The 23,032-nt window shown below is 50.3% G+C and overlaps 2 long non-coding RNA genes across 2 annotated transcripts; both read right to left on the bottom strand.

Moving 5' to 3' along the window:
- Positions 1-259: 259 nt before the first annotated feature.
- On the bottom strand, positions 260-23,018 carry LOC310905029. Its single transcript, XR_014588750.1, has 2 exons — positions 22,684-23,018; positions 260-4,696 (listed from the first exon to the last, which is right to left on the bottom strand). It is a non-coding gene; the product is annotated as an uncharacterized lncRNA (long non-coding RNA).
- On the bottom strand, positions 10,494-21,071 carry LOC310905028. Its single transcript, XR_014588749.1, has 3 exons — positions 20,664-21,071; positions 11,368-11,512; positions 10,494-11,051 (listed from the first exon to the last, which is right to left on the bottom strand). It is a non-coding gene; the product is annotated as an uncharacterized lncRNA (long non-coding RNA).
- Positions 23,019-23,032: the final 14 nt, after the last annotated feature.

Here is a 23,032-nt window from a genome sequence, read left to right as displayed (position 1 = left end):
AAAAAAAATCATTGATTATCAAGCAGGAGCTAATTGAGAGCAACCCCGGCAGATATCGGAGCCCATAGCAGCGTCACGGTGGGTTTCCCTCCCGTGAAAGCCTTCCCCTGTCCCCGTGGCTGGGAGCCGGGGAGATGGAGACGCGTGGCGACGTGCTTAGAAGCAAGCCGGCCTCTTTAGCCATGCATGGATGCTGCCAAACAGCCGGTGGGGCAGCCAGACATGAGAAAACAGCGCGTATATAACAAAACCAGGATAGTTTTTATTTATTTATATATTTATTGGACCAAACACCAAGGTTAAAACTTATGGGATAACACAAAAAAATGAAAAAAATCAGCAAAGTGCCCACAGGCTTCCCCAAAGCATCTCTGAGATCCCCAAACTGAGATCCCCAACACCTCTGTTTGTGGCAACCCCACGGTTTAAACTCAGTCCTTCCCCACGTAGGAAAAGTGCTTTTGATATTATCATTTTGCAGTTCCCATGTTGTAGGTGAGACTTTGCATCGAGAGGAAAGAGCAGATTGCGGCTTTTAATTAAAAGCTCCGAGCTTTTTCCTGCTTCGAGTTGCACCAGGAGCAATCGCTAAACAACGTTCAGCAGCGAGGAAACAGCACTGACTGCTGCTCTGCTTTAAAAAAAAAATAATTAAAAAAAATAGCACAAGCCACAGAACAGGGAGTTCTTCCAACAATCTGTTTTCTGTACCCTGGAAAATAATAGCAACCCATATGGAAAGCCCACACAGCTATTTTCCAGGTGCTTTGTGCGGCGTGAAATCCATGGAATAAATCACCTGGGCTCTGTTTGTTTCTTGCAACTCTTTTTGCCCTCTTGTGCAAGCGAGTGTTTTGGTGTGTTTGGGGATTTCCCCACAGTGGGAAAAATCCTGTTTGATATCAGAGGTGTGGGGCAGACCGGCTCCCAGCCCAGCTGGTGCCGAGAGCAATCTGGGGGGGAAATAAAGATGAGAATTATGTCGCAGTCAAATCTGATCATGGGATGGGAAATTAAATGCTTTTTTTCTCAGCACTGCTTATTGGAGATATTTATATGGCCCCAGCATCCTGCAGGCATCACAACAGGCACCTTAGGGAAACTGAGGCACAGGGCTCACTTCGTGATGATGATGGTTAAATCGGATAAATGAAGGGGACCAAAGAGATCAGGTAAATAGCAAGGAAATATTTCAAAATTCAGCCTCTTATGGGTGCCAGCAAGATTTTGGCTGCCCCATGAGCAAGCCCTAAGCTATCTCCATGCAGGTGGGTTTCATCCCCCACCAGCACTCCCGTGTGCACACAACCAGATCTGTTTTCTGATCAAGGCCTGTTCGAGATGAAGGACATGGCTCCAAGCAGGACGCTGGAACTGGCAGCACTTTGACATCTCCAAAACACCTTGAAGTCTCTCAAATGAAAAGCTGTTTTCGCTCAGAAAGCGCCGAGATGAAGACGATGTGGTGATTGTGTTCTCCTACCTCAGCTCAGAACAAAACTGTTTTTTTTCTCTTTTTCCTTTTTTTCCTTTTTTCCACCTAGCAAAACCAACATCTGCTTGAGCACGTGCTCCCTGAATCTCCTCTCCTGATCCTTGGGGAGAGCAGAACACAGCACATCCCTGGTTTGGGAAGGTTTTGGGAACACCCTGCAGCCCACCCAGCCCCACTGGGACATCCAGAAGAAAGGAGAGACTCAGGGGTGCTCAGCATCCAGCCCAACATGCCCCGCCACAGCTCCACATCCAAGCCTTTTATAACAAAAGCATCATTTTTGGTACCCCCTGATATGCTGGCATGTGGGGAGGGTTCACACAGAGGGTCCTGCACAGCTCCAGGATGGTTTTAACCAGTGAATGTCCCTCTAAGACAGACAGACAGACCAACAACTCTCCCAAATTTGATGAAAATTGGCCAGAATTGACCTTCAGCCCAGCTGGGGAGGGACCAGGGATTGGCACTTCACCTTGAATAAGCAACCAGGAGGAAAAACATGAACCTCCATGAAGGTTGGCAGGTGGATTTATGTTTTGGGAAGGGTTCAGCAGAGGTTGGACCTGGTTTTCTGCACAAAGTCCCAGTGGAGGATATGGGCTTGGAAAACGCTTGGTGGCCAACCGAGGGGCTCCAGCCCAAACTTGTGGCCAAAAGCAGGTTAGGTTTTAGCCATGGTGGTCCAGGGGATGGTGGCTGCCAAAAAAGCAGCGCTTGACCCCACAAACATGGACCCCGAGAGGATGCTTGTCTCCAAGACGACTGTCAAGCGGGCACCTCTCAGCTGAATAAAGCCGGCACAGGGCATGAAGGATTTAATAAAACAAGCTGTTGCATGACAAAGCCCTGAGAGCAATATCTGTACGGTGGCTATTATTAAATAGGAGCAGCCTCCTATGTTTTGTCCTGCCTGTAATTTAAATGGATCCTTGTCTATATTTGTCTGGGTGCTTTTGCAGGGGAAAACAAGCCAGCAGCACATCTCAGCCCCCGGTGAAAGGGACAGCTAAAATTAAAACCAAGGAGCAAGGAAGGGATGAACAGCACAAGGGAGCTGTCCATCTGTCAATCCCTCCAGCAGAACACCTGCAGAGAAACAGTCGCCTGAGCTCGGGCTGGTGGACACGTGTTGCGGACAAGGTTGGGGCTGTGGGAGGTGATGTCCTCCTTCTTGAAGGCCATGGAAAAGCACCAGGAGCCTCCCAGGTGGGCACAAGACGTGGCAGCTCCTTCTTTCCCCTGGCCAGGTATGGTGACGTGGAAAGTCCCTGCAGCATCCTGGGGATGTCACCAAGAGGCGAGGACACGTGGCAGGAGGTACAGTGGAGCTTACCATCAACTATATCCAAGTAACCATTAAAAATTCCTGATTTGCAGCATTGCTATTTTAAAATATAAACCTAGAGATTTAAAAAAAAAAAAGGAAAAAAAAAAAGAAAATATTTTAAATATTTTATATAGTTTCTGAACCAACACCACTTTGCTGGGTTGTCTTTGGCCAAATGTCTTCTCCCCAGGAGCATCCCCACCCGATAGGACTTCTCGTGCAGGAAGGGAAAGGTTTCACCAGGAGTCTCCCCAAGGCATCTCCATGCTCACCCGGAGGAATTTCTTCCCTTTCTTTTCATGCTTTTCAACCTTCCTGCTCGTTTGCACAGCTGTTGCTCCAGAGCCCCGCTGGCCAGCATCGTTTGATGCGAGCCGCGGAGCTCCTTCCTCATTAAAAACCAAAGTTCGGAAGTTTAGTACCCAAGGAAATAAAAAAAAAGGAAAAGAAGAGAAAAACATAAAATAACATAAAAACTCCACTGATTTCCCCAACTTCAAAGTGCTTTTGAAGATCAGTTGGGAGAGCACCGGTGAGTTAGGTCCTCTCCTATGTCCCGTCCCTAGTGGGATGTGGTCAGCCCGCACCGGGAGCTGATGGCACGGTGCTGATGGGAAGCGACGGCACCGATTTTGCAGAGGGAAGAAACTCATCAGTTCTGCCACCAAGGTTTTCATGAGGAATATTGATCGTTGAGGTGGAAGCAGGGCTTCTATTTCTGCTCTGAAGCGCGTGGCCTTGTGACTCAGTTTCCCCATCTGCTGCATGAGCTGCCTCCATAAAGCACCCATGTTTTCTGCCCACCAATGTTAAAAAGGAAAAGAAAATAGGTTTTCCCCCTAGGTGAAAATTACTTTGCTTCCAGGAGCCGGGATTCACCTTTTACTGGTAATTATGAACAAAGAGCATCATTTCCTAAATGCCTGTGAGGATGTTAATTAGCAGAGAAGTGAGCATTTAGCAATTAAAAGGCATTTGCCCAAGCATTTTGGGGTTGTGGGGTCAGGAAAGGTTGAGGATCAGACAGAGCTTGTCTTCGGTGTGCAGAGACACAAAGCGATGACCTTGCAGGCTGGCTCTTCCTTGGGGACACAGGTGTCACATCCCCTTGCCCCCCAAACATTGTGCTTTAACAAGGTTGTACCCAAACAAGGTGCAACATTTTGTTCCAACAGGATTGCCTCACTGACCCAAAACCCTACAAGATCCCAAACTCAAAACTTACAGGAGATGGAAAAACAAGAGAAACTTTTTTTTTTTTTTTTCCTTCTGCTTTTGACTTTTTTGCCTCGTTTATTTCCTTTCTCATAACCCTGGGCTGGATGTGTGAGCTCAGGCTGTTGTGAGCGGGAGACGGGGACAGGAAGGCACCGAAGGAGTGTTCCTACACATGACATTCCCTATTTGATTATATCCATCAGAAGCATATTAAATTTGGTGCCTGAAGGCCAAAGGCAACCCTATAAATATTTTTCCCCTTCCCCTCTTAAATAGCCCATTTAAGGGGACAAGCAGATGGTGGGATGCAGAGGCCCGACCAAATCAGCCCCGTGGTACTGAAATTCTTCAGCTGGGTTCTACGAGAAGAAGAGAAGGCACCAGTGAAGGTCTGGGTCTAGCCACACTCATGGAGCAAGTAACAATGGATATTTCACCCAAGGAGCAAAACAAAAACACCAGGGAAAAAAATAGATATTTGGGCTGATCCAAGCCAGAAACTTTCACAGGAAGCTTCAGAAAAATTATGAAGAAAAAAAATGGGTTAAGTAGAAGCAGAGAGATCTTCTTTGCCTCAGGACAATGTGTGTTTCTTTGCCCCAGTGTGGACCGTGCTATTTCGGGCTTTGCATCCTCTGTTTAGGTCCATGCTTGCACTGAAAAAAAAAAAAAAAGAAAAAACCTTTAAAAGGCAAAAGTCAAACCAGCTGCTTTTTAAATTGATCAATGTGTCATGATTCCCAAAACAAAACATTTCATCAAAAAGCAAGCAAAAGGGCAAGATGAAAGGTCTCAGAAGTTCCTCCCCAGGGGCTGGGGTTGACCCAGCTCCCCCTTCCTCCCCTATAACATCATTGCCCACACGTTGCACTCATGGAAGAAGCCTCACACACAGCCACAGTCAGGTTTGTTGGAGCATCCATCCCCACTGTGGGACCACCCCACAGATTTGGGGTCAGCGTCTCCCTAATCCTGCTCCTTAGCCCATGTGGTCGCTGTAATGGTCCCACCTCCACCCAACCCCAAGTTTGAAGGGTCTTTATGGTAAGCAAAGCCAAAACCCTCTTAGGAAGGGCCAAGAATATCATCTCTGCTTGATTTTGGGATAAAGGTGGAAGTCCCCTGCCCTGGAGCAGCTCTGATGGCCTGGGGGGACAACGTACAGGTCCCCCTATTTCACTTGTTTATCAGCGAGTTCACTCTGGGAAATCTAATCACCATTTTGGAGTTAATCCCTCAAACAAGCCCTTGCAAATCACTCCATCCAGAAGTTTATTAATATTAGCTGCTCTCAAGCAGGAGCGAATTAAACGCCTTTACTTCCCGTTCACTTTTTTGTTTCTTTTCTCCTCACCACTCTTAACGGGAGCGATTTAATTAAGGAAGAAATGACTTCCCAATAAAAATCCCTCCTTGCTGCTTCCCTCCTCCTTTCCATCAAGGACTGGTTGTGTTTAATTGGGGAAATAAGCTCAGCTGGTGGTGCAGATGGGGGCGAGGAGAGGCTGTGACGAGCGCAGGATCAGCATGGGGCAGATGGGCTCGGCGCATCCCAGAGATGGAGGGCACCTGGCTGGGGAGCCCAGGTCCCTGTGATTTGCCAGGGGAAGGTGTCCTGGCCCTGAAGCAGCTGTCCTGGTGCCAAAAGGCTCAGTGATCCCAGCTGACATTGTCCCATGGTTGGAAAACCCTCAAAGGATGCTCCAAATTTGGGTGGTGGACAGCAAAATTGGAGATCTCAGCGGTAACCCAGGCACATCTGCACACAGGGCACCTGAAGGACAGCATGATGGGCATGTGATAGTACCCATGGGGTAATGGGGTGGGATGGGGACTACTCCTCTCCCTGGAAATGGAAAAAAAAGCAGGAATGAAGCTCTCTGCATCAACATTTTCCTCTCCTTTCCAATGGGAAGAAGCCAACGTGCTCCACGGGGCACGTAATCCAGTTAACTGCCCTCCTTGCCTGTTTATCAGCCCCTCCTTGGGCTTTGCTGAAGGGATGGCTGCTCATTAGTGAGGAGAGATAATTAAGAGAAATGAACCCAATTAGCCAGAGCAGAGCAAGCCACCTCCACCTGCCCACGTGTGTGCAGCGAGCAGCTTCCCAGCCGTGGGACCATGCTGTGATAACTGAGCAGGCTAGGTCCAGATCTGGGGCTCCCCTGCCCTCCCGGGCTGCTTCCACCAGAGACACCTGCCCATGGAGCATCTTTTTTGGAAATACTTTCAGGGCTTTATGTAAAATATTTGATGTGGGGACATCGTTGCTGGATGGCAGAGCAAGGAGGGTAAAGCGCCTGGCTCAGAAAAACATCACTCCTGCTTCAAACAAACCAGAGGTGCATCGAGCCAAGAGCGTTACAGCCCAATTTTCTTGTGGTTTGGGTCTTTCTGAGGCTGGAGAGGGAGAGGAAATTAGGTTTAACTGTTTTACAGGTGAGGCACGTTTCCCATCTGCAGCTTTTCCCTTCCCATGCTCGGTGCTGCTGCACGCACCGCTGCGCTGAGCCTGACCAGGAAAAGCCACACATAGCCACCCAGGAAGGGAACGGTGACATTAATTAGGTCCGAGCTTTTCTTTGTTATCCATTATTTCCATTTTGTGAAATTCCTGCAAGTGAGTAATGAGAGAAAGGGAAAAATAATAGTAATATCTTTCATTCTTCAAGAAAATACCTGGCCAGCTAAACTCGCACACCATGCTAGCAAAAGACCACAGCACAGCTCACACCAGAGAGGTGGCAGCATTAATTACAAAGGAGAAAAAAGGACCCCAAAGACCTCAGGGGTGAGCCCAACACCCTCACCCCAATAATGGTACAAGTGAGCTGAGTTTGGTGCATCCTACTCAGGACAAGTGGGCTGCTCCAAGGAGCAGCAGACACAGATAACAGCAGTTTTAGCAGAAATCTTTCTTTTTTTTTTCCAACCCCCAGTCACACCACTGCAGTCACAGAAAAGCACAATTGAAAGTATTGCCAAACCTTGACATGACTTGCTTTGATTTCTTCAAAACAAAGTGAGGTTTCCACGAATAAATTAATCCCTTTCTAACAAGGCGCTTCTTGTCAAGTCCTCCGACACCCACTGACCCAAAATGGAAAATTTACATTTCTATTTCAAGGTGATTTGGTTCCTAATGACCCAAATTTGGAGCTTAATTATTAGTTTTGGCTCACAATGAACAACAAATGGAAGAGGCAGCCCCTCTCCTATCACCTGGTCCCTGCTATCATGCGTTAGGAGAAGAGGAACATGATAACACATCCAGGTGGGGTCATCAATACCTGCCTCCGAAGGAGGACAAGAGGTGTGTAGGGTTATAAGTAGCACAACAAGAGCATAGAAACGCTCTCCTTAGGTTGAAAAAAGTCATTTCTGGCTTTCAGCATGTCCTGGCACAGCAACGATGAAGGCTGCATCCACATGATGCTGCCTCAGGACCTCCCAGCGAGGAGTCCCACCAATGAACAGCCCATTGCAGAGCGACAGCATGAAAAAAAAAACAAACAGGTGATTTGGGGTTTTCAATTGATCAGAAGGCACCAACCAAGTCATGTAGGACAAGCTTGGCCTTGGACCTACCAAGAGGCTTGGCCAGACCCCAAGAGTGGATGCAGGTAGGGGGAGGGAGGGGAGCATTGAGCCACCAGAGGGTTTTCCAGGCTCTAGATTTCACCTTTAATGTATTTCAGTGCATGATTCAAGCAAATTATCTGCATGAAATGCTGCATTAGCATCAAAATGAGGGGAGTTCTGTTCAATATATTAAAGTGTCTCTGATGGGTTTGAAGGTAGCTTAGTGCAAGAGAGGCATTAAGGAAGTAAATGCCACATTTGTATTCAAAAGCGCTTTCTTTTTTCATTTAAAGCCATTGATGTAAGAAGTGGTGCTTAAGACGGCTTATAAAAGCAAGAGTGCATCTTCGCTATGAGACAAAAAGCCGTGTTTATGGGGAATGGTGAAGGAAAGCAAATAGCCCATTTAAAAAATATATTTTCTTCCAGGCTTTGCCATCAGCAGGAGGAGAAGAGGGCAGGCAGGGACAGGGCCTTCCGGTGGTGTCACAGCCGAGAGCCATTTTCTTCCCCAAATCTCCCATAATGCTTCTTTTTGTTGTTGTTTTTCTTTTTTTTTTTCCCCTTTTCAAGCCTGGAATTAGAAGTGTGTTTTCCATGCTGGTGCAGCATCGCTGCAGAGCCTTGGGTGAGCCAGCCCCTCACCTCCCTTCTCACTACAAAAAAATAAAAATCAGTGACCACAATACCTGGCAAACACCCTGTTTGTCCTTTCTTTTAAAAATGCTATTTTACTCTAAATTTTGTAATTAATTTTATTTGGGATGCCTAAGGCTTGAAGCCTTAATTTGAAGCTCAGAAGTTAAAGGCCTGTCAAAGCAAATAGCACCAAATGCCTGCTAGGATGGCTTCAACAGTCTTTCACTGAAAATTTTAAGACAACAGAGTTCTGCTTCATAATATTCTTAATCCCAAAAATGCCACTGAAATAAAAATAAAGTCCATTTTTCAGCCAGCACTGAGAAGTTTTGGTCCCACTCTGTGCTGCAGTCCTGCTTAGCCCATGATGAATTTTTACTTGCTCAGTTCGTGCTGGACAAGGAGCATTTTAGTTCAAACACTGAGGCTTTTCAGAGCCAGGGTTTTTACTCAATTTGGGGAGATCAAAATGTTTTAGTTTCATTATCTGAAGAAAGCAGAAATTGCACTGAAAGCTCACGGCCAGCCTTAACTCTCCTCATCCATCTTTGCCACCTCCACGAGCAATTAATAATCCCTGTCCTTACAACTGGAGGAAGAGAAGGGTTAAATTAATTGCTTCTGACCGCTTAATGAAGCTGGGAGAGACCCCAGGAAACTCGTCTCGCCACTGCCTGCAAATCAGCTGGAGGAAAAATACACTTTTCCTGGCAAAGGTGCAAGGCTTACGGAAATATTTATGCTTCTGGGCTGGCACGGGTGTCCCCATCCAACATCTTACTGTTGGAGGTCATCACAATGCAACTGCCTGTGACTTTGCCAGCCATAGGGGTGAATTAATTTAGGAATATTTCCTATTGGAAATGTTCAATCAGGAACGTTTGCTCCAAGAGGAGCAGTGAGCAGCGCAGACAGGGAAAGGTGGGTTTTTAAGAAGTGAAATTTCGGGGTTGTCCAACAGAGCACAAGAAAACTTGGATGCACACCATTGACCACTCGCTTCTGATGTCCCTCCCTGGACAGCCACACCAAGAAGAAAATACTGAAAAAAAAACTTGCAAATTTTAATAAACTCCTCCACCACCCCACAGAGGACAATTGGGCATGCTGGAGGCATTGCTCACCTTCCAGCCCAGCTCCTCCAGGTGAGCCCCCAGCCCATGGCCACCCAACGCAGCCCATCCGTGGAGCTGGGGGAGCATCCCTCCACCTGGGGACAGCCCCTGCATCCCACCCAGCTGCCTTGCTACCAACTTTCCTCCCCATCACATCCCTTTTTCTCCCTCCTGCCGGCTGCGGGTTGTGACGGCACGGCTGAAGGGAAGGAAATAATGCAGAGGAAATTGATAAGCATGGCTCGAAAACCAGAGAAAGAACATTTGCCTGGGAGAAGCTGTGATTAGAACTGTGCATTTGTGTGTATGTCCTTTGCCAGCACTCCTAAAAATAGAGCCTGGCTGCACAGACTGTCACACACATGCAGACATGCTCTTGCTGGAGCTATATTTACAGGTCGGACGCAGCCAGATACCATATACAAGCCATACGTCCCCCTCCAGTGCTGGCAGGAAGGGACCTGCATGGGTCCCCCAAGGGATGTCCCCTGGGGAAATCAAGGCTACCAAGGTATGGGGAAAAAAAATCCCTTCTGGAAGCTCCAAGAGACCATCCAAGCCTGGGGCTGGGCATGGATGGGGTTGGAAGGAGGAAGGTCCCACAGCTGCTGAGCAGAGAAAAACTGGGGCATGACCTACATCGCCTGGCTCCTCCAGCCCCCGCCGTGCTCATGAGCCTCGTGATGAGGCAGGGAGGCTTAAAGGGACAAAATTGAGGCATTTCACTCATATTCATGAGGTTTCTGGAGAGGAAGTTTGAAGACCGAGGTATTATTATCTACATATGTCTTCCACAGAGGTCGAGTGCAATTAGCATTATTCAGAGCCGTGCAATTAGCATTATCCACAGATATATATTTCGGGTAGGAAAATAATTGTTTTTCTTCCCAGAGAAATGGTTTCATGCATGGTTTGCTCAGCTATGAGCATTTGGGGCCGATCCCAAAACTAGAGAAGTGCCATTTGCCCTAAGCTCGCCCCTGGAAATGGAGCAAGGGGGAGCAAAGGATGCTTGCACAACTGCAGCCTTTGTTAAAGTCAGCCAATTTTGGACAAACTTGAAGTCTCCACAGATCCAATAGGCCCTGGCACAAGCAGGGGGTCCCCATGAAAGGAGCAGGGGTGGGGTGGCACGTGACCCCTTCATCCCTTGTCCCTTTGGCAAAGGCCAGGAACATCACAGTAGGTTTCTCCCACAGTTTGCCATTCCCAGATCATTTCTGTGGCAAAATAAAGCTATTTTCCCCAAACAGAGAGCAGCAGCCGCCTTCCAGGACATTTTATCTTCAGCTCCAATATCCTGTTTAATCAGCACGCCGGAGCATCACCTTGTGAAATGTCATTAATAGTGGGTGAGAGAGGTGAGCATGAGGACCACGTGCAGGGGATGGGATCGGAGGATAAAACCCCCCCGGGAAGAGTTGCTGCTTGCCGTGAGGACGCCTCTGCTCCATCTTGCATCCCTCCAGCAATACCAAGGGCTCTCCAGCGAGGCTTTACCTGACCTCCAGCAGCATTTTCCTGCCAGCGTCTTACACAAATCTCATTAAACCCTGAGGTGCTCAGCAGCTCCGTGCAGCTCGACGACGGCTCCATCCTGACCCGACTCTCCCCTGTTGTCTCAGCTGGTTATTGAAGCAAAAATCACAGGGCTGCTCACTCCAAACACGCGGGTCTGGAAGCCCAGGCACAAAAAAAGCATTTATACTCAAAGTCAGGGCACAAAATTGAAAGCAGCAGCGAAAGAGAAGGATCGATTAGGCTTGCCATACTGACAGCCACCAGGCTGGATGGTGAGCTGAGGCACCCTGGATCATTCTAATAAATGCAGAGGGGACAGTTCTCATTTAGCTGGGCAAAGATCCAAACTGTACATAAAGACACTTGTAAATTAGGACTTGGAGGGCCGCTCTGCAAGGCCAGCTCCACAAACCCCCTCCCTTTGCCCCTCTAGCCCCAAGCCCACAAGCCTGGGCCAGGTCTCAACCTACCCCGATGCTCCCCATGCGGCTCTGCTGCCTGCAGAAGGGGACAGCACGGGGACTCCCAGCAGGATCATTCACAGCAAGCCTACAAGCGAGCCCCAGAGCTGATGCAGAAATTACATTTCCAAAGCACTTCTCCCCAGTGCCGGCTCTGCAATAGCGTAAGAAAAGTAATTGTGGTCGCTCTGAACCTGAGGTTTAGCACCTGACAATGCACATCATGCCTTATGGTCTGCTCGAGAGGTGCAGGAGACCCAATGCATCTGGAGCTCTGCAGAACGAAGCTCCCCAAGCACAAGAGCACTTGGCAGAAAACCAGCATGAACCCCAAAATCAGAGTTTAAAGGAGAAAATCATTGTGGGCCCAGCTGAACCCAGGCTGTCCAAATCAGGGCTTAGGTGGTGGATTTGTCCCAATAAGTCATTTATAGGTGAACAAAGGATTATTCATGGCAGTTATGGCAAAAATCCCAAAGCTGATGAAGGTGAGCAGAGCCGCCCCCTGGGGCATGGCGTGGAGGCACCCAGGACAGCTCTGCACTCTGGTGCAGTGTCAGTAACACTCAGCACCCACAAAACTTGCTTAAAACAAGCTGTGCCAGCCAGAGGTCTTGCACGGGAGACCCCTCGCCCACTGCCCTTTGCAGAGCTTTGGTGCTGATCACAACTTTGCCATCCCTGGCCAAAGAGCACAGCCCTGACTTTGGCTGGAAAGCTGCTCCTGCTCAGCTGGGGTTCACAGCACAAGGCTGAAGCATCATCACATGGCCAAGCAATTCACTGAGATCAGGCTGCTTCTCATTTTGGGACAGTTTCAGCCCAATTCAGCCCAGAAGCAGACGCATCAGCGTATAAAATGTCAAGGCAAGCAGTAGCTGGATAGAAATGAGAGGCCAGCAGGTCTGGAGCTGGCTTCCAGCTCCAGGGCATGGCAAAGGGAGCTGCTATGGGGAAGATTATGAAAGCAAATGCAGCCCTAAAAGCCAAGTATTTGCTTTATTTTGTGCATATGTGCTGTGCTCCACATGCAGCTGTGCCAGGCCAAAGGCAGCTCCCAGCTGAGTGCTGCTGCTCCTGCTTAAGCAGTGTTAAAGCTTCGGGAAGCAAAGGGGAGGGTTAGAAACCATCAGTGGTAAGGAGAAAGTCCCTGCTCCTCTCCTCCATGCTCACAGCTTGCTGCTGTGCAACCCCTGAGTTTGGGGATTGCTCTGCAATCACAGCTGGGAGTCGGAGAGGTGTCTGGAGGATGGGAAAGGTGCTCCTGGTCACAGCTTCTCCCCAGCATCCAAGCCCCAAATCCCTTCTGCTCCCCCCTAATACATGGTGGGCCTCCAGCCCACCACCAGAGCTCTTGGTGGGTTCAGCCCCAAATCCAGCTCCTCTGCCCAGGAGCACCAGGTGAGGGTGTGATGGTTCTCAGCTGCCAGGGCGACACTTTCACAGCATTCACAGAAAAAAAGGCTGGAAAATACAACATGGATGGACTAGGAGGATGCAGGACACAAGCAACCCGCCATTTCAACAAAGGGTGGAGGAGACCAACCCACCCAGGGCTTTGCAGCGTGACGTTCCCCAGCTGCAAGAACAGCAGCAGACCATCTGAAGGCAAGCCCATACTGCTCAGCCCCATGGGGCACAGGATCAGGTCAGCCCTTTTCCCCATGGGTTAAGTGGAGGCACATAGAAGGACCCAAATAAATGCCATCACATTGGAACAGCCTGGTGAAAAGAGCCTGGGCATGCGTTAACCAGGTCCTGCAAAAAAAAGGTAAACGCCTGTTTTTCCAGCAAAGTATGGGAACTCATTTCTGTCTGATAAAAGCCTGGGGCACAGAGGAATGACAGTTTCCATGGGAGAAGGAAAACTCAGAGCTGCTTTGATTTCGAGATGGATCCTTGTGCCCAGCTCATGCTTCCAGACCTGTCAGCTGCCACCCAACCCTTCCCTGACAGCAGGACCGCTGATTCTGTGCATCCCGAAATAGCATTCACCGATCAGCACTCCTCACTGTTATTAAAACAATGTGGGGCACTAAAAACTCCTGGGGGAGCCCGAGATAACAAGCCATTTAGAGAGAAAAACATCCAACTAAGGGCAAAGCTGGTCGGCACTGTGTGATGGGGACATCGGGATGGATGGAAGGCGGAGAGGGGAAAGCAGAAGGCAAAGGGGGGACAAGAAGAGGTGGAAGAGGTGGTTTCAAGCCTGAGATACCCAAAGGGCGGGCGGACAGCAGACACCTACCAGCAGCGATGCCCAGTGTCTGCAGAGAGCCCAGGGCTCAGCCTGCTGGCAGCGAGGAAACGACCCAGGGAGCATCTCCCCATCATTTTGGTGGCTCTGCTGATACACCTGTCCTCTGCTTGCTCTGGGGCTTAGTCACCATTTATTCTTGTGCCAATATTGTCCTTAAATTTAACTAGCTCCATCCCTGGGGTCCCCCTGTCCCCAGGCACCTCCCGATGCCCACAGGCTGCACATCCTTGGAGCCTGTGTGAGCAGAGCACTGCAAAGCCCCATGTGCTTTCCCAGCTAAATAATTCATAACCCCCTTCTCTGATCTTATGAAGAGCCTGTCCGGCCACCAAGGGTTGTGTCCTGGTGACGGGGGGCCACCCAACAGATCCTCCTCGGATGCACGCGTGGTCCAGAGGAGGACAAGGGAGCTTGGGGTTGGTGCTGGGGTGACTCCCCGCAGAGCACCTCCAGGAAGAGCCATGGTTTTGAGCTCGGCGTGCTCACTGCTGCCTTTGATCTCCCCTTCATTAGTCTCTCTCCTTTGCTCTAGAGCATAATTAATGCTTCCCTGATCAAAAGCCCCGCCGCACTGAGAGCTTTACCAGCTCATTTTGCTGCATGTTCCCATTAAAAAGGGCTGCCGCGCTTGGGCAGAGGGGAGCAATAAGACATCTCCATCTGGAGCCTCAAAACTTGACCCACGCTCAGATAATCCAACAGCTGCACAACCAAAAAAAACTCAGTTCGGTCTCTTTAGAGACACCATGAGGTCTTAATGGGCTGCCCCACGTTCTTATGGGGTTGTGGAAAGCGACCACAAGTGCCAAGATCTTGCTCTGGGGTGACCCACAAAGCCCAGCTTAGTCCCTCCATCCTGATGCTGGCACCCTGGGGACCATCAGCTGCTGCTCACCAGCACCACCAAGCATCGCACAGCACCCTTGGGGCTCTCAGCAAGCCCTTTTTAATTTCACTGAGGGGAACAAAACCAAAATCACCACCCAACGCCTCCCCAGCCCTGGCCAGAAGCACCTTCCCCTGGGACATCTGGATTTTGACAAACCCACATTTTCCCCCTCCTTCCCCTCCACCCCACCTGCTTTCCCTGTATCTCGGGACAAAAGGAAACCAAAAGATATTTTTGCATCAAGTTTTTTTTTTTTTCGTCTTTTGTTTTTTTGGTGCTTGCATCCCAGCCTTTGCCCCATGCTGCCACCAGCCAAGGTCACCACAGCCCGGTGACATTTCCCAGCAGGCGCCCACGGGGCTGGCTTTGGTCCCTGGCACCAGCAGCCTGACCAGACGTCGCAAAGTCACATAAGGTGACATTTTTCCAAAGAATTTAACTTGCCCTGATAAAAAAACCAGCTCAAATCCTCCTGGCTGTATGCACTCGATAATCTTGAAAGTCTTTTCCAGTCTCGGTGATTCTGTTCTTACAGAGAAATACTTTTTTGGGGGAACAGGCTGTTTTTGCTGGCTTACAAGAAGATTATTTCCCCTGAAACAGCATTTATTTGGGCACAATTTGTGTTGCAGCGGGTTTTACTCCCATTGCAAACAAGGAAACCAAGTGGCCGAAAACCCCACAATGCCAAACCCCAGCATCCCCCCGGAATTTTGGAAATGAGCATCTGCACCCCAAAAAAATAAAGTTTTCTCCTTTTAGTCCCTGCAGCAGATGCATGCATCAAGGTACAGCGCAGGGAAAAAGCTTCGTGGGTCAGGGAAATTATAAAAGTCACATTGTAAAGCAAAGAAGAGTCAAAGAAAGAACTAATGGAGATGCAAGGCAGACACGGAGGAACTTGTATATACAGAAGAAAAAAAAACAAAGCACAGAAAATAGGCTGCTCCATGCCTGCCTAAACTCACATTGCTAGGATTAAGTCTTATGCTGCTTAAAAGCAACTTCTAACATCAGTTAAGAATAGCTTTGAGTCACTCTCAGCTTCACCAAGGAAGAAGGGTGTCATTTCAAAGCCCAGGAGAGCTGTCCCCTTGCTGGAAAAGCCTGTCCCAGGCTGGAAAATTCACCCAGCATTAAGAAAGTGACAGATTTAGGGTCTCTGGACAGTCTTGTTCCAGGACCAATGCTGATTTCAGGAGCATGGGTAATCCCTCCCCAGTAGCGTTATAGCAGGAGCACAAACGATTTCTTAAAACACTTGGATTTCTGTAACAGCAGAGAGGGAGCAGGAGATAAGGGGTGGGGGGGATGGAAATCAGAAAGGCTGTCCTGGTGCAATCCCTCACCCCGAGTTCACCGCTGGGCACGAATGGCTCCAGTCCTCCTCCCAGCTGGGGATGCACCCCAGTACCAAATAGTTTCGACCATTTTAGAAAGGGGGAGACCAGGATATCCCCCTTTTAAGGAATTGGGACTTGCACCCTGGTGAGCAGGTACCTACCTTTGTCTGTGCAAAATTGGGGTGGGTACTGGGGAAAGAGCATCCTCCGGGCGCACCTGCACCACCACCACAAGGCACAGACCCTGTAACAGCACAGGAGGCACTTGCATCCCGTGCAGCTCAGCCCCAGCCAAAGCCAGGGGCAAGCCAAGCACGCGCACACGTGTGACTGTGACATGAGTGAGAGCTCAGACACGCTCCAGTGCCGCGTCCCCAGCTCACCCAAACACACAGCACCCTCCCGCGCGCCTGCCCACACGCCTGCAAAGCTGTTTAAACACACCAGGCTATTTTTCCCTGCAAGCTTTAAGGGAAGAAAAATATATATTGCAGTTGCTTCTATACTTAAGCACTTGGCTCTCAGCAAAGAGAGAGAGAGAGCAAGGCAGATAGCGGCGGGTAATCCAAGCCTTGTAGCAAACACATGTGAGTGGGAAAGTTTGAACTCGCGTAACTAAAGCGATGCCTTCTGAAGTTTCAGGCATGGCACGGGCATCTCCCCGTCATCTACGAAGCTAAGAAGGCTTCCAGAAAATTTAAATCTTCCTAACTTGGGAAGGATTAGACAAACGTTTCACATTTTCATCGAGCGTATGGCAGCTCACGAGGAGGGACGGATCTTCTCTAAGCACCCCCGGAGGAGCCGAGCATGGGGCTATAAGCACTTTCTCATTACATCCTATCCACATAGAGCCCTTACAGAAAATTTCAGGAAAAAAAAAAATCAGTTGCTTTTACGTCTATTTTCCCCAAAGGTGAGAGGCAGCCAGATGCATTTTGTCCAGGCTGTCTCAGCAGGCTCCAGACAGAGAGACCAGGGCTGGAGCTTGTGCTGGGTGGCTTTGAACCTTGTGAGTGCAGCAAAGACAACTGCAGGGGCCCTATTTTACACCTGGAAAGCCACCCCCCCACATCCAATTTTACATCTCATCCACCCCAATGAGGACAGGGCTTGGAGGGAAGAAGAGATGGGCTGGCCCAGGAGAAGCAGCCCATCTTGCAGCAAGCAGGTTGGCGTGGCCAAAGCAGGAGCAATTCCAAGGTGATGCAAGGAGAAGGACCCCTTCCCTGCAAAGGGCAGGGAAAGGACCCCAAAACCACTGTTGCAAGGCACGAGATGGGATCAGAGCCTTCTGATGCCCACCTTGGCCAGGAGGAAAGCAAACAGTTCATGGCATCAGCCAGAGGAAGACTTACAAGAAAGCAGCAAGAAGAAAAAAAAAAAAAAAAAAAAACACGAGCTCTTCAAAGTCAGCTCCATAACGTTTGAAGGAACACGGCCTTAATTTCATCAACTGTGAAAAACCCATTAGCATCTTGCCAGAGTCCATTTAAAATATTTATCTGGAGGATATTTTGTGCAAAAGTGCCTCAAAAACTGCTGCAAAGAATTAACACTGGAATTTAAACTCCCCTCCCATGGCGGCCACCTCCCAGCAGGTTCAGCAAAGGTGGCATCAGGGACAACACCATGGGGCGACCCAAAGGATGGGACAATCCATGCAAGGAGCCCTTTGCTAGCTTTGAAGGGATAAAGTCCAGAGCAAACTTTGGCTTCATTAAGGCAGGTTTCCCATCCTGGATGTATTTGAGGTCCCCACTGAGCTCTCACCACGTGGTTCAGGGTCCCCTGTAAACCCAACGCCTCAATCAAGGTACACAACCCTGCAGCCCCATCCTCCTCCCCACCACCCTGCAGAAGATTTGGGGGGCAATTCCTGACTTTATTTCCCCCCCAGAAAACCCACCATGTCCACGGGCTGTTTATTTAACAAAACCCAGCTCCGCCACAGCGGGGAATTGGAAGGCGAGCAGCTCTCCACCACAGTCCTTGTGATTAACAAAATATATTATTAGCATCCCAAAGCGAGGTTTGCCAGTGCCTATAAATACAAGCCAGCAGTGACTCAGCAAACCCTCAGCTATTTTTTTTTATTATATCTATATTTTAATTATTATTTTTACCCCCGATTTCCCAGGTAGGTGCATCTCGGGGTGCTGGCTCCCAAGGATGCTGCGCGGAGGTCGTCATGGAAACCCAACGCTGCAGAAATCTCAGCTTCTCTGCGAGGAACCCGCACCAAATCCCCCCCAGCCCCAGCCAGGGATGCCGTGGAATAGGTTGGCAGCATGGGGAGGAGGAAAAATGGGGGGGGTTGAGCTTTTAAAAGCTATTCCTGGCTTTTAAAGCCATCCATGCCATGTGGCAGGGAAGATTCTCTGTTGTCTCATATAAGGCTGTGCTGGGAAGCCCGCAGGCACAAAGCAGATTGAATTCATCTACCCCTCCAAAACAAATGAACAGCAGAAACATTCGGGGTTCCCAATGTTTTTTCTACATCCCATCACCGGCCTCAGCCAGCCCCAAGGTATAAAACCCTCAGATACATCTTCTGTGATTACCAAGCTTAAAGGATTTTTTTCACCTGCCCTGCTAAGCAGGACTCTGGAGCAGAGACAGGCAAAGTTTTCCAGGAAAAAAAAAAATCAGCCCAAAAAACCACTGAATGCTTGGCAACCCCCAAATTTCCATGCTTTTGTCCAAGTTTCAAAGAGCTCTTTGTGCCTGGAGGGTGCCAGCGCTGTTTCACTGCAACATTTCAACAAGCCACCGCCACTGAAAGGAGATTTGCATTCGGAAACTCCCTGCAATTTTGCTTTTCCATTCCTGTTAAATAAAAGGAAAAATCCAGTTTGAAACCAGCTTTGATAGAAATTTCTGTTTTGGCTAACCAGAGGATCGCTGCGCTCTGCTCGGGAGCCAAGGGATGGCTCAGACACCACGGGGATGGGCACTGGTGGGTGGGAAGGAGCAGGAACCAATTTCATCCTTAATATTTCCAATGTTACTGAGGAGAAGACACAGGCTGAGAACTGCCCTTTTCATTACACAATTGCTTTTAAAAGCCAAGTCAGGAAAGCAAATGCTGGCATGTGGCATGTGGCAGAGTCTGCCCCGGGGGAGCAGCTTTACTTTGGAGAGAAACCACTCAAGTGCACAGAACTTCAATGGGAGGTGATTCCCGTTTCTTGCCATACTACAAGGAGTTAGAAGCGAAGAAAAAAGCTTTTTTTTTTTTTTTTAAAAAAAAAAAAAAGCTTAAGTGAGACACTTCCCACACCCTGGGGATTTGCACTTATTCGTGCTTCTCTATTCAACAAGCAAGGAAACAAATGCAACCTGGGGGGAAGCTATCGGTGAGCATCAAGAAACCGTTAGCTCAAAGCCATCCCAGCGATGGCCCCATGCGATGCTGGAATGGCTCCTGCAAACCCAAGAAAATACAAAACCAAGTCACCCAGGGTCTCCAAAACAGCCAGCACATCCCTAAACCCACTCATTTTGTTCTTCCTATTTATAGTCCTCTCCCCAGCCCAGCCACATTGGAGCATCTTCAAGCAGAGCTGGTGCTCACAGAGAAAGGACAAGAGCCAGAAACACAGCTAAGGTCACGACAAAGCTTTTAAAAATGTAAATGAAGCCCAAGGAGCCAGCCTAATCCCGAAGCAACCCACGGCAGTGAGATTAGCCCAAGGTCCCCTTGGCAGAGGTTGAGCCCATCTGCTTGGCATTCTCCTCGCAGAGGTCCCCCCGAGGACAGGACCAAACCCAATGCTCCAAGGACACCTCCTGGCACAGCCCTGCTCCAGCACGGTTGTCCTGGCAGGAGATGTCAAGCAAAGGGAGGGGAAAAAAGACACGGTTTGGTGCAAATCAGCATTTTGTTCAGAGAACGTCACTGCTGATGCTGCATCCCTCGAAGGGAAAGGAAAGTGCAATGGAAGCTGGAAAACCCAATCCCAGAGCTGGGGGAAAAGGTTTAGTTTTGTTTTCAGTATTTATCTGGACAGTTTTGGAATAGCTGGTGGAAAAATCCACTTTGCCAACAGCCCTGGACCACTTTTGGTGCTCCTCTAAGACCAAGTCTTGCCACAGCCCCAGAAAGCCCCCAGTCCCAAAACCAGCTACTGTGTCGAAATATAACTTTTTAAATCCATCATCATTAATAAAGATTTCCACTTAATTAAAGTGTGGCAGCAAACAAGCACCCACCCCAAAAAATACAACCACATGGATGGCAGAATAGGTGCCTTAGTGCCTGACCCCCACAGATGCTCTTGGAGGCCAAGCTCTGACTATATAATTCATATAATAACAACATATAAAAAGGCCTTTTATTCACCCCAACCCACAGCCTACTGCCCACCAGCTTCCCAATACCTCCCCTGCTCTCCCAGGGCACCAAAACCCAGAAACCCAAGGGAAACTAAGGCACGGGGCAGTGGTGCAGCTCTGCAGCACCCAGGGTTTTCAGCCCCACACACAGCACCAGAGCCTATTTCTCCCCAACAGACATCTCTATCACTCTACAGGAGCCAAAAATGGGAATTTTTGCATTTTTCTCATCTGTCCACCACTGGTGGGCATCCATCAGCACCAGCCCCTAGCAGACTCCGCTATTCTCGCTGGGGTGATTAACAGCCATTTGGCTAACAAAGCAAAAACCCATTAAAAGCACTGAAATTTGCTCTCTCTGCTCCCTGCCTACTCACTTCATCCTTCAACGCAAGCCCTGCACACTTGCAAATGAGGCCAGAACCCCCCAAAGCCCAGGTCCCATAGGGAATATCCCTTTTCCGTGGTTACTCACCACTCAGCAGCACTACAACTTGCACAAAGACAAACTCCCCTTGCTAAAATAAAAAGCCCCAAACCTCAAACCCTCTTGCTCAGACCCCTTTTAGGGAGATGTTAGGGTGTCTTGAAGCCTTTTGGAGTACCCTCCCCAGATGGGCTGCACCTGGGCTGAGCCCAGCCCTCGGTTTGGGGTTAATTTGGGCCACCAGCTGGGGTGGCTCCTTGCTCCGCCACCTGCACAAGTCCAATATACGTTGAATTTCCAGCTCCGTGTGAAGGGATATACATTTTCCATTGGGATACACAAGTCACTGCAATAGGGCCTTTAGCTCAGCTTCCCATTTCCAAAGCATCCGGGAATGCTCCCACGTCCCATCCCCAACCAAGCAATCTGTTTTAGGGGTCCTGCTCATGCCGATGTTCCTTTTTTATGGAAATAATTTTTACCTGCTAGAAAAGACGTTGACCCCAAATTGCCCAGCTTCAACACGTGGCTTGAGCATGTTTCCAGCATCTGAAGTGAGAAAGTCTGTAAACCCAGCACTTCTCAAAAACAACGGTGGTTTGATCATCCATGGACATCTCCCCCCAAAATCCCTCCCAACCTCATTATCACCCAGGGCAAGGACTGGGACTTCAGCCCAGGGGCTCAGCTCTCTCCCCAGTGCCTGTGCTAAGCTTCCCGAACATATTTTGGTGCAGAAAGGAGTTTTCAGGCCGCGTTTTTTGGCAGAAGGATAAAGTCCATGTCAGCGCGAGCATCCCATGGGATTTCTCCCAGGGACGCAGCAGGACAGGTCCCGCCGGTCCAGGTGCTGGGGAGGTGTGAGAGAGACAGAGCAAGAAACAGCTTTTGAAGTGTTGCTGGGAGCAGAGGCTTCTTAGGGGATTATTTTTGTTCTCTTTTGCCGTTTCTTAACAGATTCTCTGCAGGTTTTCCCCCAGCGGCTGGGACCCGAGGCATTCCCCAGCTCGGCGCTGCCGGCAGGCATTTCTGCATCCCCCATCTCTCCTGGCTGATCTTCAGGAAGAGGGGGAATTGACAAACTGGTGGAAAACTGACCGACACTCCAATCAAAATGCAAAAGAAACAGGAAGAAGCAGCCCTGAAAAGCAGCACCGTTTAATTAGAAATTACATCTCTGCCGGTGAGTCACGGCGGGGAAGCCAGACGTCAGCGAGGGGCACCTGCCAGCAGCATGACGGTGGCGACCACGATGGTGGCGCCACGCGGGAGCCTTCGGCCTCAATGGCGCTCCCACTGCGGCTTTCGAGGCAGGATGGATGGACGGACAGCCACACAACCACGGCTTCAGCTCGGGGGGGTTGGACCCCGACCCAAACACCCCCTGGGCATCAGGAGAGCGCCCAAAGCACCACCCGGAGCCGGGGTTTGGCCGGAGCCAGGCTCGCAGAGCTTGGTGATGGATGAGCTCCCCCCTACACCCCACCGAGCCCATCGCCGGGATGATGCCTTCCCACCGAGGACATGTATTTTTTTCTTTTTTAGCCATTTCTACCAAAACCGCCCCAAAACACGTGCTGTAGCGGCGTGCGTTTCCCACCCTAACAACCCCCCCGACTCACCCGGGCTGGGGACAAGCAGCGAGCCCTCCCCCCCCCCCCCGCCCCGGCCGTGCCTCAGTTTCCCCCCCCCCATTTTAAAGGCTTCCCCGGCTCCTTTAAGCCCCCCCCGCCCGCCGAGGCTCGGCCCCTTTCTCTGACACAGCAGCCGCCGGGGCGAGCCGAGCCGGGAGCCGCGGGGAGGCTGCGGCCGGGGCCGGGGCCGGGCGCCCACCGCCGCTCCCCCCCCGCCCCATGGCTCTGCCCGGGGCGCCGGGAGCCGCCCGCCCCCCTCCGCCCCCCCGGAGCCCAGGGGGCGGCCGGCCCTGAACCGGCACCGCCGCCGCCGGTCGGTCCCGGGGGGAACGGGGATGGAGGATGCGGGGAGGGAGGATGCGGGGAGGGAGGATGCGGGGACCGGGGAGGGAGGATGCGGGGAGCAGGGATTTGGGTACCAGGGATGCGAGTACCAGGGCTGGAGGATGCGGGTGCCACGGATGCCGGTAGCAGGGTTGAGGGTACCATGGCTGGAGGATGCGGGTAGCGGGTTTGGAGGATGCAATCACGTCGCTTCCCACCCTGCTCGCACCCCCCAGGCTGACGGGGTGCCCCCCCCCCCCCCCCCCGCCACTCCGCCTCCACCTCCGCCGCTTTTCTCCACCTCCCGAGGGAAGGGTGGGGGGCATTTGGGGGCAAAGGGGGTGCCCCCACGTTCCTCAGATGAGGCTTGGACCCTCTGGGGGAAAGGGGGCTCTGGCTGCCCCCCCCTTAAAGCGGAAGGGTCCCAAGGGACATGTTTCCCCCCCCCCCCCAGCCCTG

The sequence above is a fragment of the Anser anser genome (genome assembly GCF_964211835.1).
Source record: "Anser anser genome assembly, chromosome: 10".
Lineage (NCBI taxonomy): Eukaryota > Metazoa > Chordata > Aves > Anseriformes > Anatidae > Anser > Anser anser.
The sequence above is the reverse complement of the archived record's forward strand: the minus strand, read 5'-3'. Positions and strand labels throughout refer to the sequence as shown.